This window comes from Lonchura striata, chromosome 5 (assembly GCF_046129695.1).
Source record: "Lonchura striata isolate bLonStr1 chromosome 5, bLonStr1.mat, whole genome shotgun sequence".
Lineage (NCBI taxonomy): Eukaryota > Metazoa > Chordata > Aves > Passeriformes > Estrildidae > Lonchura > Lonchura striata.
In genome coordinates this window covers 51,001,928-51,018,135 of record NC_134607.1, presented here as the reverse complement: position 1 = coordinate 51,018,135, position 16,208 = coordinate 51,001,928, and the positions used below count along the sequence as shown (strand labels likewise).

The 16,208-nt window shown below is 37.8% G+C and overlaps 1 long non-coding RNA gene across 1 annotated transcript in view; it reads right to left on the bottom strand.

Moving 5' to 3' along the window:
- Window positions 1-451: 451 nt before the first annotated feature.
- LOC144246275 (uncharacterized) overlaps window positions 452-16,208 on the bottom strand; it is a 167,625-nt gene continuing 151,868 nt past the window's right edge. Inside the window, exon 2 of the long non-coding RNA XR_013339952.1 lies at window positions 452-600. This is a non-coding gene — a long non-coding RNA (uncharacterized LOC144246275). The remainder of the gene's footprint in view (window positions 601-16,208) is intronic.

Genomic DNA, 16,208 nt, shown 5'->3' with positions numbered 1-16,208 from the left:
GAGCAGGACACAGCGGGACCTCAGGCGGAGGCAGGGCGGCGGCGGGACGGACGCGCTCTGCCCCGCATGCCCTGCCCTCCGCGGCTGCCCGGAGCCCGTCCCTGCCCCGCATGCCCTGCCCTCCGCGGCTGCCCGGAGCCCGTCCCTGCCCCGCATGCCCTGCCCTCCGCGGCTGCCCGGAGCCCGTCCCTGCCCCGCATGCCCTGCCCTCCGCGGCTGCCCGTCTCTGCTCCGGGCGCTCTTTCCGCCTCCCAGCTCTCACAGCTCCTGAGCCGCAAAGCCCAGAAAAATGACCCAAAGGTGAGGAGGGCAGGGTGACCTCCAACGTGTGAGTATAAAAACGTAAAGCTGAAGACTGGCGTCAGCCTCCATCGCGCTACTGCTTTTGCAGTGAGTTTTTTTTTTTTGTTGTTGTTGTTTTTCGCTTCTCAGATACAGACGAATGCTCCATATGTTGAATACGGAAACAGATACAATGCAGAACATTTCTGTCTCTCTGAATACATTTAAGGACAGATACACGTGTCACACGTAGCAGGAACACACGCTGCCAGTAGATTCTTCTGTCATGGATGTTCCCTTCACCGCAGAAATGTTCCTCTAAAATGCTAAGAGCAGAAATGGGTGTTGTTTTCCTCCCATACCCTCTGCAACTTAATAGGTGTCACAGAAACTTGTAAAATTTTCGAAATCCTGCCACAGTGAACACCTGGTGAAAAAAGTTTGATTAACTGAATTCTTTCTTCCCTGAAACAACTTTTGCAGCACAAAAGACTTTAAATTCAAATGTTTCTTTGGTTTATGCTGAAATAAATAAACACAGACATGAAATATAGTGCACTGCAGTGGTATTAGATGTTTTAAGAGCATGATTTTTTGCATACAGTTGGAAACGCATCCTTCTGTACTACTGAGAGAGAAAATAAAAATAAACAAAACCCTCAAATCCCCGAAACACATCACATTTTATGTGGTGTGCTAGTCTACCAGAAAGTTTCAGCTGTCATTCATATGCCTGAGAACCCAGGTTAGATGAGGTAGACACTCACACTTCCCTCTAGTCCTATTTTCTATTATTTCTATGATATAGAAAGACCAATCTGCAGCTAATTTCGCTCTGTGGGTGTTCAATAGTTCAGAAAGCTCTATGAATGAGAATCATATTTCATAGATATTTTCTAGTGCCCACTTTCTGTCACAGAGTTCTTCAATAGTTTAATTACCCATGTTCTTATGTAACTGGAATTTAAAGGAATTTTTTTTTTTTCCTCAGGAAGAGACTAATTGCCATTTTTCCTGCCATTAAAATATGTCATTGCCTAATTATTGCTGTCTTTTTCTTTTTTTTTTTTTTTTTTTTTTTCCCAGAGGTAATATTTGCTAGTGATTTGAAAGGGTCAAATATATGGTATGTTGAACCATATTTTTTTGCCATTGGTCTGTTTCAATTTTCTTTTTCTTAGAAACTGACAAGGCAGAAACTTCAGTATTGAAAATCTTCTTTGCTTTCTGTCGTGCTTTGACACTTTCTTACCATGTTTTATGTTCCTGATGTATAATCTTCAAGTTCCCTGGATCAGGCTCAACTGAGCTTGGACAATTATATTTTTTTTTCAGTTGAACTCAGCTGTCATCTATTTCTCAGATACTCCTTTACTTACTTTTTCTACCTCTTTCATGCATCTGTACTTTATACTGCCTCACGAAGAATTGTATAATAGGAATTTTAACCCTTTCAACAGTTAATTTCCTAAATTACCTCAACTTCAAGTCATCTTCATATCACATTTCTCCTGATGAAGAACAGAAGTTGTTATAAGGAAAAAAGCCAACCTCTTTGCAGATCTCTCTCTCTCTTTTATTTTTAAATATTCTTAGCTAAAGAAAATATTTATAACTAGTCATTAGTGTCAGTCAATTTCGGAAGCTCAGTTTATCTTTACTTGCTCTCAGCATGTGATTTAGACAGCCTGTCCAGGCCTATAAATCAGGTCAACTCACAACTGTGAGGAACTGGAGATAATGAAACAATCAGGTAAATGGCAGATTCACGGAAGAACAGATACATAAACCTCTATTTACTTTGTCATAAAATTACCATCGTAGCATATGGATAACACCAAACACAAAAGCTGTAATCACCAAACAGAAGGAGAGTACCATTCTGCTAATGTTCCTGCAGTAGAAGGAACTCTCAATATTGCAGTTACCAGTCTTATATCTTTGGAATAGAAATAAACACAGAATGAATGGAAGAAAATTCAAGATGTTCAATCTTGCTATTAAATATATTTAGGTCTTTTTTTTTTTTTTTTTTTTTTTTTTTTTTTTTTTTTTTTTAGCTAAACCTAGCAGTAGTTATATGAGAAAACTCCAAGGAGAACCATGCTGGGGGTGGTCATCTAGAAAATGTTTCATATAGCAAACTGGCTATAAGATACTCAAAATCTTAAAGCTGATTTTAGTTGTGGTGATTAACCTGCTTTGTCCCTACAATATTTTGGCCATCAGCAGTTTAGGTTAACATTCTGGGCAGAAAACTGATGACTCAAATTAATTTCTATCATGTCAGGTCAAGGGACAAGCTCAAGCAAAGCAACAGGACATACAGGCAAGGGTATTCAAAGAACATTTATTTCATTAATGTAATCAGACACTGCAGTAGAATTTCCCAGGCATTGTGAATTCTCAGCATCTCTTTTTCTGAGCTTAAATATAAGTCAAGGGTATTTATTGTGTTTGGACAGCAAAGTAATGCTCAAAACTTGATGGTGATTCAACTGTTGAAAATCCTGGAGACCACCTCTGCTGCAAAGAATATCAGAAAATAATTCCAAAGTAAAAGGCAGATGGTGCTTTATACATTAGACCATTTTTACTAAGTAAAACATTGTGCAACTTCTTTACTTCAAAGCTAATCTCCTTTAGTCATTCTACAACTCAATTTTTTAGATTTATTATGTTGTGCACTTTAAGGAAACCTTGAGAAGTTGACTGAGTAGTACCAAAGAGCTTACTGATACAGAAAAAAAAAAACAAGAAAATAAACAACCACATCTGAATCAGAATAATTTCTTAATATGCAGCAAATTTCTGCCACATTTTAAGGAGCCACAAATCTGTAGAAACTTCCTGGATGTCAAATGAGCTCATCCTTTGTGTTTTCAAGTTCTGGGGTCTAAAATTGTGAAAATGGCACACTGTGTAGCTTCTCCATATGAGGTATACCTGCATGGCAGAGCTTTTTTAGATTCTTTGGAGTTTCAAACGGCAATACCATCTCAGTACCCCAGGGTACTCAAATCACAAAAAGCTTAAAAGTATCATTTCAACAAAATAATCTGAAATATCATTTATCTTTTTTTTTTTTCAATTAAAGCACAGCTGTTACATTCCCAGAACTTTGGGATTCTCTTAACCCTTCTCATGAAAAAATAGATTCTATATTTACATTATTATAAAGTAAACACAATGTGTATGCATCAACACACCAACAGTTAAAACAACTGAAAATACAAAATTTTAGGACATACACACACACATATCTATACCTATTTGGAAATTGTTTAATAGAAGACAGTTTGGATAAAAAAAGGCCATAAGAAAACAATCTTCACTCCCACTCCTAATTTCCATTTCCTTTTAATTTTTTCCCCTTTTACTAAAATTCTTTTATATGAGAAAGCAAACAGTGCAGTTAGAAGTGCCACCACAGTGTGTCATGGGAGTTATGCTTCGGGCACCTCCTCCTTGCTCTCACTTCTCAGCGATTCATTCCCAGGCTAGACTGAATCTTTCTCATTTCCCTGATTACACATTTTCCCCAAATACCTAAGTTAATCAATTTTTCATTTCTCTCCAGTGAGCTATGAATATTTTAATTTAGGTTTGAGGATATAATATATACAAGAGACATGGGTGAAAAGCCTGATATAACTTTGTTGAGTATTGAATATTCATGTAATCCACTGTTCATCAGACTGATCATGCTTTGAAATTTTGTGTTAAATTGATGCAATAGTTAAAAACTGCAAAATTATTGTCTTAATACTGTTACTGTTGGACTGATAATAATGACTACTGACAATTCCTAAAAGAGCAAAATGAAATTGATTTCAGACGGTTGACTCTCTTTTTCCCATGATATTCAGTTTTTGTCAGCAGTTATTCTTCAGCATTCCGTGGAACATGGTAACCAAAGACATAAGTATGCACTGTTATATTACACTGGTTCAATTATGCCATATAAATAGGAATCGGACTCCATACTCTGAAACTTTTGAAATAATCTCTCCTGTCTCCTTCACAAATTTCTCAAAGAATTATACCTTTCCCTTGTACCCAAAAGAGAATTTATTTTAACTAGTTATTTAAAAATCACACAGCCATTAAGAGATTTTTGAATTAAAAATACTGAGGAGTATTTTCTCTGTGCACAGTAAAGAGGCAATATATTATTAGTACCATAAATCACTGAGATTATGCTGAGACCTTCAGCTTGATCAGACAAGAGTTCTTCCCCAGAACTCCTTAAGATTTCCAAACAACCAGTAGCCTTTCCTTTTTATTCTCTTTTTTATTCTTTTTATTTTCTTTTTTTTTTTAAATAAAGGTAGCCTCAAAGAGTCACAGACATCCTTCCACTGTTCTTCCACTGCAACATAAGAAAATACAAAGAATCGCTTAGAAGTGTTTTTTTTTCCCTTTTTAGTTAGTTAATTTTCTTCTTCAGAAAATTTTATTAAGCAGGGCCAAAGCACCAGTTTAAATTAATTCTTAATATGCAAGGTTTTTTGCTTGACCATTTATGAGTAAATAATTTATAAATCATTAAATGTAATTGTTCTGGATTTAGGAGTGATAGTCAGAAACAAAATATGGATTTCAGGACTGTGCCAGCACGCACATACCAAGTATATACCACTTCTGCAACTTCCAGCTTTTCTGCCTAAGAGGGATGGAAAGCATTTATGTAATTTGCACATCTGTGAACTGAAATTTGCATGCATAGTATTTAAGAAATTCCTTGGAGATTGAAAAGCAGACATGCCAATAAAGACAAACAAAGTGGTAATAAGAATACAAGTTACAACAGCAAACACAGGCAACCAATCATTTACAACATAAGCAAAAACATCACTGACAAATAAAGAAAGCACCCTTTCTGACAAATAAAAAGAGGCTTTGCATCTGAAGAATATTTTGCATTTGCATAACACCTTTCCATTTCAGTGCTTCATAAACATGAATTAACTATATCCATGTCTAAACTAGAATGCAGCTTATAAATATACACTCCTCTAGAAAGAAAAGTTTGTCATCTGTGGCAGCCTACAGCATCCTAGATTGTAGTGTTATCACAGACAATGCTGAAGAGCTGCAGTGTTTATCCCTTATCAAAGCCATCCAGAGCAGTGCATGCTCCTGGGTATATGTCCTGACAGTAGTTCCACATCTATGATCACCATCCAGATCATAATGGCATCAAGCCTTGGTGCACTCACTCCTCTCTCCCTCTCTCTCCCTGCCCCCCTCCCAGCAGAAATATGTTATACTGGCAAGAGAACAGTTACACTGTTGTAACTGCAGGTAAACAAAGGGATTCAGCGAGCACAGAGCGCTCACACCCCAGATTAACACGCTGATGTCAGCCATGCCTTGTGCTGTAGACATGATCTCAGCTTCAAATCACTATCCTCGTGCATTGATTTGTGCTGCTGGAGCCATGTTTAATTGACACCCAGAGGGGACTCTTTTCTAATCACTCGATGATGTAGCCCCAATCCTGAAAACACCTTTATACATGCCTAATTTTAAGAAGATGAGCAGCATGACTCAAATGCTAAAACTCAAGCTTGTCTGTATCTGTAAATTTCATGTACCCACACCAAAGTGAACATGGATTGGTGATTTAAACAGTGAAGCCTGAATACTAGCTCTTAATTTTTGTTGAGATACTTACGGAATACTTTGGGCTTCAGCTCAAAATATTCAGCAGTCAAAGATTACAAGCAGGTTTGAAAAACATTATACTGACCTGAAGGTACACTGTAGCATGTCATGTTGTTGATTTAGGTAAAACTAAAATTTTTCAAAATCAGGAATAAATACTTAGTGCAGACACAAACTTCAGTTTCTTCCAGCTTTTCTCCTCATTGTCACCAGTCTCCCTTGGATGAACAAGTGGTCCAGCTGTATTCATGGTAACTGATGAGACAGCTTGACATTGACTGTTACAGCTAACAAGTAAATGGTACCTTTGTATTCATGTACCTACAGTGGTCTCTCTCCATAGGGCTATAACTTTAGGAGTAAGGTAAAATATGGGAAGTGAACATCTCTGACCCTATTTCAGTGAATATCACAAAAAGAAAAAGGTTTATTTACCCCTTTGCTGTGTGAATAGCCAGCTGAGGCTTTGATGCAGAAAAACTAATGTTAGAGACCACCTCATCATACCTAAAGGGATTTAGAAGGTGTGAAGGAGTTAAAAAAAAATTAGCAGATATGGTGTATTGCCTCTGGCAGGTTTACACAGGTCCATCAAACAGCAGTAACTCCCTACAGTCTAAAGCTTCAGAAGGGGGCTATACATCACAGAGCAATGCCTCACTTCAGAGATTCAACTCTTACTAGAATCCTGGAACTTTTAGGTTAGAATATCTTCAAGTCATCAAGTCAAGACATTATCAAGTCCAACCATCAGCCTAGAACTGCTATGTTAGTCACTAAGCCATGTCCCATAGCCACACACCTTTTAAATACCCCCTGGGACAGTGACCCCATCACTTCTCTGGGCAACATGTTTCAATGGTTGAGAATCCTTTCCATGAAGAAATTTTTGCTAATATCTAGCCTATATCTTCCATGGCACAACTTGAGGCTGTTTTCTTTCATCCTGATACTTGCTACCTGAGACAAGAGACTGACACTCACCTGGCTACAACTTCCTTTCAGGTGGTTGTAGAGAGCAATGAGTCTTATTTTCTCAAGGCTAAACAGACCCAGCTCCCTCAGTTGCTTCTCATAACATTTGTGTTCTAGACCCTTCATCAGCTTTGTTGCCCTTCTCTCAGTATGCTGCAGCACCTCAATGTCTTTTGGTAGTGAGGGCCCGAAAACTAAACACACTTGAGATGTGCTAAGTACAGGACAACACTGACAGAGTTTACTATTCAACAAGGTTTCTCAGGAACCTGGCGTCATGGTTTAAGCACAGCCAGCAGCCAAGCCCCATTCAGCCCCTCACTCACTCCCCTACCATTAGGACCAGGGAGAGAATCAAAAGGGAAAATGCTAGGAAACTCATAGATTAAGATAAAGGCAGCTTAATAGGGAAAGCAAAAGCCACACATGCAAGCAAAGCAAAACAAGAAATTAATTCACTGCTTCCCATGGGCAGGCAGGTGTTCAGCCATTCCCAGGAGAGCAGGGCCCCATCACACATAACTTGAGGAAAAAAAGGCCTTCACTCAAAATTTCCCCCTCCTTCCCCTACTTTATATACCTTAATATATGGTCTGGAATAACCCTTTGGTTAATTGGGGTCATCTGTTCTGTCTGTGTCTCCTCTCAGACTCCCATGCACCCCCAGCTTCCTCCCTAACATGGCAGTACAGAAAGCAGAAAAATCCTTGGTTCTGTGTAAGCCCTGCTCAGCACTAACAACACATCTATATTATTCACCCTGTGTTCAACACAAATCCAAAACAGTCCCTTACCAGCCTGTGAAGAAAGTTCTTTCTATGAAGAAAATTAACCCTATGCCAGCCAACACCATCACACCTAGAGATAGGGAATTATTTACACATTTTTTTATAACATCTGGTTTTGATATAATAGTGATTTCATCTGATAGCCTGTGCTGGGCGATCCTGCTCACTATCTTTTTGTGTGATAGGACAGTTGTGTTTTGAAATTCTTACAGTGTGCAGACACCTGCATCATCCCAAGACAGCCTACTGCCCTGGTACCAGGGTGAGACTGTGTGTGTTTCTAACAGCAATTGAGGCAAGAAGAGAATAGTACATTTCTCTGTCATGCACAGCAACCATTCCATTTCCCCCTTCCACAACACATTACTGCCAGCTATCATCCATATTTGCAATGCAGAATATGTCCTTTTGCATATAAAATCCAATAGCAGCAGTTTCTTTCCAGATCATAATCTTTGTGATTATATAGTTGATTTTATAGTAGTCCTGATCATAGGTTTATGTTTCCAACCAACTAGGTCCTTTTGGAGTAAGGCCTTGAAGCCATCACACAAGCCTGCACAATAAACCACAGTCACAGTCAGGAACTGCCTGGCTTCCATCCAGTGCTGCATCTTTTAGCACAGGGGAGGCTAGGCTTAAATATTAAAATCAGTGGGAGTTAATTATCTAAACAACTTTGTGCATTTGGACTGAGTCAATCTTAAGTCAAAAGTCTTTATGCTTTTAACTAAATAACTCTGCTTCCTTTGCACTGCTTCAGAAATTAGGATACCATCAGCTAGCAGAACAGAGAAGAAAACAGTGGAGTACATTCCTTTTATTCTCCAGAGTTTAGGTGCCTAGGCCTCAAGGAATAATCTTGCTGAAGTAATATTTAACACTTTAGTGGTGAAAAAACATGTACTTGACCAAGAGGCGCAGAAGAGTTTCACAGGAGCAAGTATCCTTCACTGCAAGGCATTATACCCCAGTTCAACACAGGAGAATGTCTTCAGAAGACATATGTCTTGGCATGAATACCTCTGCTGTGTAAACTGTCTCATTCTCCTGCTTTGTGTTGGTCTGTCAGATGCAAACATGCAGCCCACATAGTTTTCTGCCCTTTGAAAATATTTCTGATTCTAGTTGTTCTGAAATGTCATCTGTTGCATCTGTGTCGGAAACATTCAGGCATTTGAAATCCACCTAAAACTTTCATTTCTTAATGGAACTAAAGTTAAATCTGTGAAAGAGCATATTTCTGAAGGACTCAGATTTGATTGTATCATTGTACTTGAAATAGACAAAGATGCTCAAAAATTATATATAAAATGATATATAAAATCCTAAAACCAGGAATCTGCACATGATGTAATACCTGGAGACAATTTATCAGTTGTCAGTCAATACCTAGAATTTATCATATGTTGTGTATTAGAAGATTCCTTCATTATGCCCTTATCACCTTTAAAAGTAATTAATGATCTGTTATTATACCACTATGAGATTAGGAAATAGCAGCATTTTGCCACTGAGGAATTTTCAGTGATGTTTCCACACTTTCCTAGAAGAGAAAAGATAAGTGGAGTACAAAAATTTGTTTCTGTTCGTCTGAAAACCAGGCTGGAGGGATGGATTAATTCTACCATTTAAGCAGGGTTTGAGTATTTTCCATGCATGGCTGGAATCTATCAAAGGAAGAGGGCTCATGTTTTAATGTGTGCCTGGCCCATTTGAGAGACGACATGTGGAGATGTCTGTCTCTCTGTGCAGGAAGACGAGAACAGGCATGCTGGAAGCTTACACAGGAAAACAATATCAAGGATTTTGGTGTAAAGTTGCAAAGTGATAGGCTTAATGGGTGCAGGTACTGACAGGATCCCAGGGACTGGTATTAAATAAGAACATGAGTACTCCCTCTGTAGTGACTGGAATAGTGTACACCTCCAGGGGACATTTGTTTCAGATGTTTGTCTCTAAAAGATTTTCTCTTTTAACAGATGAGCACACTCAGGCTTGTTTCTTTCTGAAAATAATTTTCAATTGAAAAGGTCAGTTCCTCTAAATACTGTAATGTCTACTTAAATTACCTAAAAATTAGTTCCTCTTGTGAAAGATTAAATAATGACCCAAAGTTAAATAATAAATCAACGGATCCAGCTCAATTGAGCAAAAGCTTCCGCAACGAAGCCACAAGAAAAATGTTTCCTCTGTATATGTGTGTATTTGAGGAATTATATCTGACCCTGAGTGTATTGACAGTTTATCTTTAATTCCAGTGACAATGATAAGAAGCAATTTAAAAATATATCTTTCAAGAAGAGAACTAAATTCTATACTTGGAGTATGAAGGCTCCTTATCTTGGAGGTTGTCTGGTGGATAGGGTGTTCTAGTCCTTCTTAAAGCTTGCTTATCTACAAATACCCAGTGATCATATTTCCTCTAATGCTGCAAGAACTCACATTGATTATCTTTGGATGTAGGTAGCATAAGTGGTTTTTTTTTTAGTAGGTTATTGCACATTTTTCAAATTTAGATTACATCTTTTGAAATAAAAATATTTTTTATATAGAAAAAGCTTTATTAAAGATATTCAGAACTCTACCAGGAAAGTATTTTTGTCACAAATCTGAAAAATGGAAAAATATTTTCTTTGTGTATCTTTGACTTCTAAAACTTTCCAGTCATAGAAAGTTTCTTTGATGTAGCCAGTATGTTTTCAATGTGTCCTTTTCAATGGATGCAGCTTGAGCTAAGGCTGTTGGAAGTGTACTCAGATCAGTTTTAGGTTTGGTGATAAATCCTCTACACCAAGAATTGCTGACCCAGGTATGGCAGCTTGGGACACAGAAGTTCATCTAAACTGCTCTCTTTGACTTAGATACCACAAGTCAAGCTCTTAACACCAAAGAATACAGCCACAAAATACTATTGCAACATGCTGCAAAAACTATTACAACAAGTAATAGTACAATATATAATCACAGGAGGATTAAAAAAAAAACAAACCAACAAAATAAAACCGAGTCTTAGGTAAATAATTTAACCGTGACTGCTGTTTCCAAGATAAATGTGCAAATCTGTAGGAGATGAGAATTTGGTTGATGTCTCTTAGCATATTTTTATCAAATTTACCATCAGGAAAAAGGATCTGCTGGAGAATTAGAGAAAGGACAAAAGGAGAATTAATTTTCATGTTAATTTTCACATTACATCCAATCATTAACAGAAAAGTTGCTCTAGGAGATTATCTCAAGTACCTTGCTGGCATTGTGTCCTGTCTCTAATAGGTGGGCATAGCACATGTTTAAAGAGTGCAAAAGCAAGGCAAATATCAGGTAGGCTTTTTACTCCCAGCATCAGGTAATCAGGGATTCAAAGATGTGGAGATCTGAAAGCTTATTTGGACCATTATATTTAACAAACTCCAACACAGACAGAAGGATGCTCTGCTCACTTAATTTCCTTCAGCTTTTTATTGCAGACTCTTCTAGTAACTAACTGACAAAAATTTGCACCATTACAGAAAGAGTAGGAATACATAAGGGAGGAGAGTTTTGGAAATGGAAAAATGATAAATCCAGTCACAGAGCATTGTTCCAGCACCTTTAAAAACAAAGAAAGAGATTTGGGGCTGGATAAAGAATGGGCCTACTATGATTGTGCAGGCAACTTGACTCCATATCTGGAGGTGCTCTCTTTACTATTCTTAGGAGTACTTGGGGCTTGAAGAATATAAAAAACTAGTTCTGTATCTACAACAATGAATAAAAACCTGCTTACAGGGAACCAAGCTGACTGTTATGCTCACTGTTTTATTAAAGCACAGGAAAATCCTTACATGGAAGTCATCTACAAGAGGGCACAGCAGCCAAGGTGATGCTTCATGTGGATCCAGTCTGCAAGTCAAAAGTAAACTGTGAAGTTTACTGTACTTTAGGCCATGCCAGTAGCTAGTGATATGTAGGGAAATGAAGGGAAAAGAAAAAGGTTTGAGATACAGCTGGACTGAGGCAATAAAGACACAGAATACAGTGATTTTTCTAACTTCTCTTGATCATAAGATCCATGATTTTGCGTAATCTCTCTTTTTAACTATTCCTACCTTTTTCCTTCCAAAAAATTTGCAGTCAGATGGCCATTATTTGTAGTCAGATAGCACCTCTATCTTCAAGTCATTAACTTAAAAGTAAAATCTTTTTATGTGTATTTATTTTAACTTTGCTTTATGATTGTTTCTTTCAGCAGGTCCTTATATTTACACTGTGAGAAATAATTGTTTCATGTTTATTTTCTGCATCATGTAGATTATCATTGAGCTCTTTCAAATTAATCAGATATTCGCCTTTCTTCTGAGCCAAGAGTCTTATCTTGCTACTTAAGTTTCTCCTCACATATGAAACTATTCTGTATGTCAAGACTCTCCTCCTGCCATGTACTCCACATCCTCCTTCAGATGGGCTACCTCTGTTATTCAAAATGTAGACTCAGAGTGAAAGTTTACAGTGGCATAACAACCTTTTCCAATTCATTCTGCATTCCTTTCTCATTAATTGTTAACTCTCTCTTTTTGTTTGTTTTGGTTTAGTTTTGCTTTTAAGAGTATAGAACATTAACCTAAGTCTTTTCATGAACTGTTTCAAATAGAGTACATTTACAAGATGTGACAGTTAATTTAAAGTTTATTTAGATTTTCTTCTGAGTATATTGCTCCACATTCGTCAACATGACCCTCACGTGCCATTTTATTATCAGCCACTGGTCCTTTTGAGTAATTTATGCAAATCTTCTCAAGTAAGTTGAGCAGGGCAAATCATCAATCTCTCTGAATACTGATCACCATTTTTTCTGATGGATTGTAATCCCGATATTGACCTTTTCCTCTTACACTACTGGACCATTTGGTCTAGTGTCTTTCATTCATATATTTGGCTGACTCAAGCAGACACAATATTTATGAGGTTTAAAATGAGGAAACCAAAGTACCTGAATCAGCCTATGCACTAAGCAAGGAATGGGCAATTGTCCTATTCCTAAGGCACCTTTTGCTGTCTCCATTATTCACTGCTGCAGCCAGAATGAAGTTACACAATGTGGCTGAGCCAATCCAGCTGCTCAGGGCTGCTCAGACAAGACATCTTCCTCCCACATCTCTCTTCCCACATTCTTGGCCTCATCATCCTGTGTCTCTCCTCACATACCAGATCTGCCAATTGTCTGATACCTCAAAAAGCCAATTTAAATACCTAGTCCACAAAAAGCTGTTTATTTACTTCCCTGTGTCAAGTCCATTTTTCAACCATTTAAAAAGTTGCATGGTGTGAGCACAAAGCCTGTTGAAAAGCAGATTTGGCACAAGGAAAGGGTATGGAGTCTGTGACTAGAGAAATAGTAAGACCTCCTCACTTTTAAAGACAGTTAGCCATTAGATGAGATGAAGTCCTTTCTTGTGAAGCCACTCTTAGAACAGGCTAAGCTGCCAAGCTACCTTACTGCTCAGCCAAGGGACATCTTACTCCTTCCCCATATTTCCAAGTTCTCCTTTGTTTCCTCTCTTTTTTCTCTTAGTATTCCTTCTTTATATCAGCTCTGGAAATCACACTACCTGACTGAACTTTTCTGATCCTGAGGTAAGTCAACTCATCTCAGCAATCAGCCAAAGCAGAATAAACAAAACTTATTTGCTGGGTTCGAATTTGCATAGATTACATCAGTTTACAAGGAGATCAGATGAGATCCTGGAGACTGTTTAAGATAAGCACTGGAGCAGAGTGGTGGGTAAGAGAGGTGAGAAAGGGCAAGAGGGAGCACAAGAACACCCATTCCTTGTTGCATTTAAGAAGTTAATTTGAAACTATACCCAAAGACTGATATGGTTAAAGCTGGGTTCTAAATCTGAATTAAAGGTGGAGTTTAAAGCATTTCTGTGCTGCAGTATTTTTGCAGAGAAGAATAAAATACTCAGAATGATCTGCTTAGGAAAATGGCAAGTAATACACCAGTGCTTATAATTCCCTTTCCTTCTACTTTAAATACAAGAATGAATTGTTGACATGTCTTTTTGAAGATTTCAAAATCCATACATATGGGGTTTTTTTGTTTTTGTTTTTGTTTTTTCAAAAAATGAGTACTGCAAAACAGGCCCTGAAATTCATTAATTACTTCTCCAAGTGGGCAGATACTGTGATGGAGAACAATTTGGTGAGTTTATGGATGAAAAATGTGATGCTACCAGCTAGCCACCTTTTAGCTTTTTGCATGCAGAAAGTATGATTAAAAGGTGATCATACTCAAAACTTGAGTGGTTGTTACTTTTTATGTCAACATGACATGCTGGGAAGTTCCAAGGCCCTGGTCTGGAATGTTAGTACAATATTCCTGGAAGATCAGAGCTGCAGTTTAAAGAAAACTAAGGACATGTACATACAGATACAGATAATTTGAGGCACTTTAGAAGTTTAAGGACAAGCTAACTGAACTGTTGTGTCAACACTGCCTACAAAATTAACCTGTCTCTGCAAAGTTTTGCTACTATTTCTCCTATATCCAGAAACTATCTTATGTGCTAAGGAATGGAAATTCAAGCTCCTTCTTTTAATAAGAGCACTAATTTTTATGTGATTTTGTATGTTTTACTATAAACTAAGTAGGTCTTTATGTTACTTCTCTTTGCATTCTACAGATTAATTGCATATTGGAAGAAAGTGCATGTAGTCACTCCTTTATGGTGTACTAAACATTCTTTGCTCTTGTTTTTAGGAAAGGGCTATGTTCCTCATGCTTAAGATTCTCTCATTTATTACTCTGTAAGACTTTATCATACACTCACGTACTTTCTACCTGATTTTGGCTAGCCTAATTGTGAAAGTGCATAGACTGAGAGGCCTCTTTTTTCCCCCCTCAGTTGTGGGGAAAATGTCTCCTTATTATGCTGGAGTCTCTTTGCATAGCTACATGAATGCAAAAAACATTTTGATTTACTTGTGTAGAGGGACCCATATTGCATATATTTGGTTGAAATTGATTTTGCATTTGCTAGAGGAAGAGGAACAATTTACATGGTATTTTAATTTTTGAATAAATTAAAATTGTGAGATTACTCTTCAGAAGTAATAAAAGCAGCTACAAATATCTTTGAGTTCCCATTTATTTGCATAATTAGAAGTGAATATTATTTTGTAGATAAAGCTATTTCATTTTAACTTCACAATATAAATAGTTACTTGAATATTAATTATTCTCTAGGAAGTTCTACAGTGATTTGATTTTTATGCCAAATACGCCTTGAACTTTCTTAGGTACTGAAAAATTTTCCCAGTCCTTTGGATATAAGAAAATTCCATCTTTTTGCCATATATAACCTGATTCAAAGCAAAAACAAAGACTTCTATGGGCATAATGTGTGCTTATCTTCATAATACTGAAACCAGACTATTTCAAACCTACCCTGGCAGCAGGACAAGAAATCTGAAAGTTATTCTATTTAAGGCTCCCTAATTTTTTGTGTTATTTGAATGAATACGCAAATATTCAAGGCTTTTAAGTGGCTCCGATCCCTCTCTTTGTAGTTACAGTTCAGAGAATTCAGAGGCGTGGGACTGAACTGAAAATATGTGGGGTATTCCTAGAGCTGCCAGTAATAGGTAAACCATGAAACGGGCCTTTGCTTTGTTTTCTTCTGGAAAATTGAAATCTTGAACAAGGGAGGAAAGGGGAAATTTAGAAAAATACTTTTTTTTTTTTTTTTCAGATAAGCTCTAACTCCATTAAGCTCCTATTTAATCATTGCCCCTGGTTGATAAAAAAAATTCCCTATTGTATTGTATCTTTGGGCAGCCACATAAAGAATCTGCCCTGCAAGGGGAAAAAAAAAAAAAAAAAAAAAAAAAAAAAAAAAAAAAAGAAAGAGAATTACTTACATCTAGTATGTACCTGTTAAATTACTGCAGAAAGGAAAGGGCTACGGTGTGCTAGGGCTGTGCACAGGACTTTCCACCTGCCCTGGGACCTCCACCTGCTGGCATCAGCCTTTTGGGCACAATGGCTCCTCTTTCCCCTGCCCTGCTCCAGTTTGGGGAGGGGTTGGGTGGGAGTTTTTCCGTCTGAAGCTCTACCCAAATCTCTCATTCCCAGAGGGTTTCTGTGAACAGGAACCATGGTGTGTGTTCACTTCCCTTCTGGCAAAGCCAGTTTAAAATAATAACAAAAAAGGTCGTGAAACAGCTTAGTATGAATCCAGTCTTTCATGTTGCTGCCTCACTTGTTCTCTTCTAGGCCACATTTTCGAAGGTGCATTCAGTCTGTAAAGGCTTCCATGCAAATAGCTCGTTTACTTAAAAGTCCAGGGAGAGCAGAGGGGCCACAGCGGTTTTTTTTCCCTTCATCTTCCCCGTACTCGTTCAACACCTTATGAAGTACGGAGGTACTGAAAAGGCAGGTTATATTATGCATTGAGAACTGGTGTGGCAACTGTAGCTCGCCCTTCATTAACGTGCGTTTAAGCTGAGCGA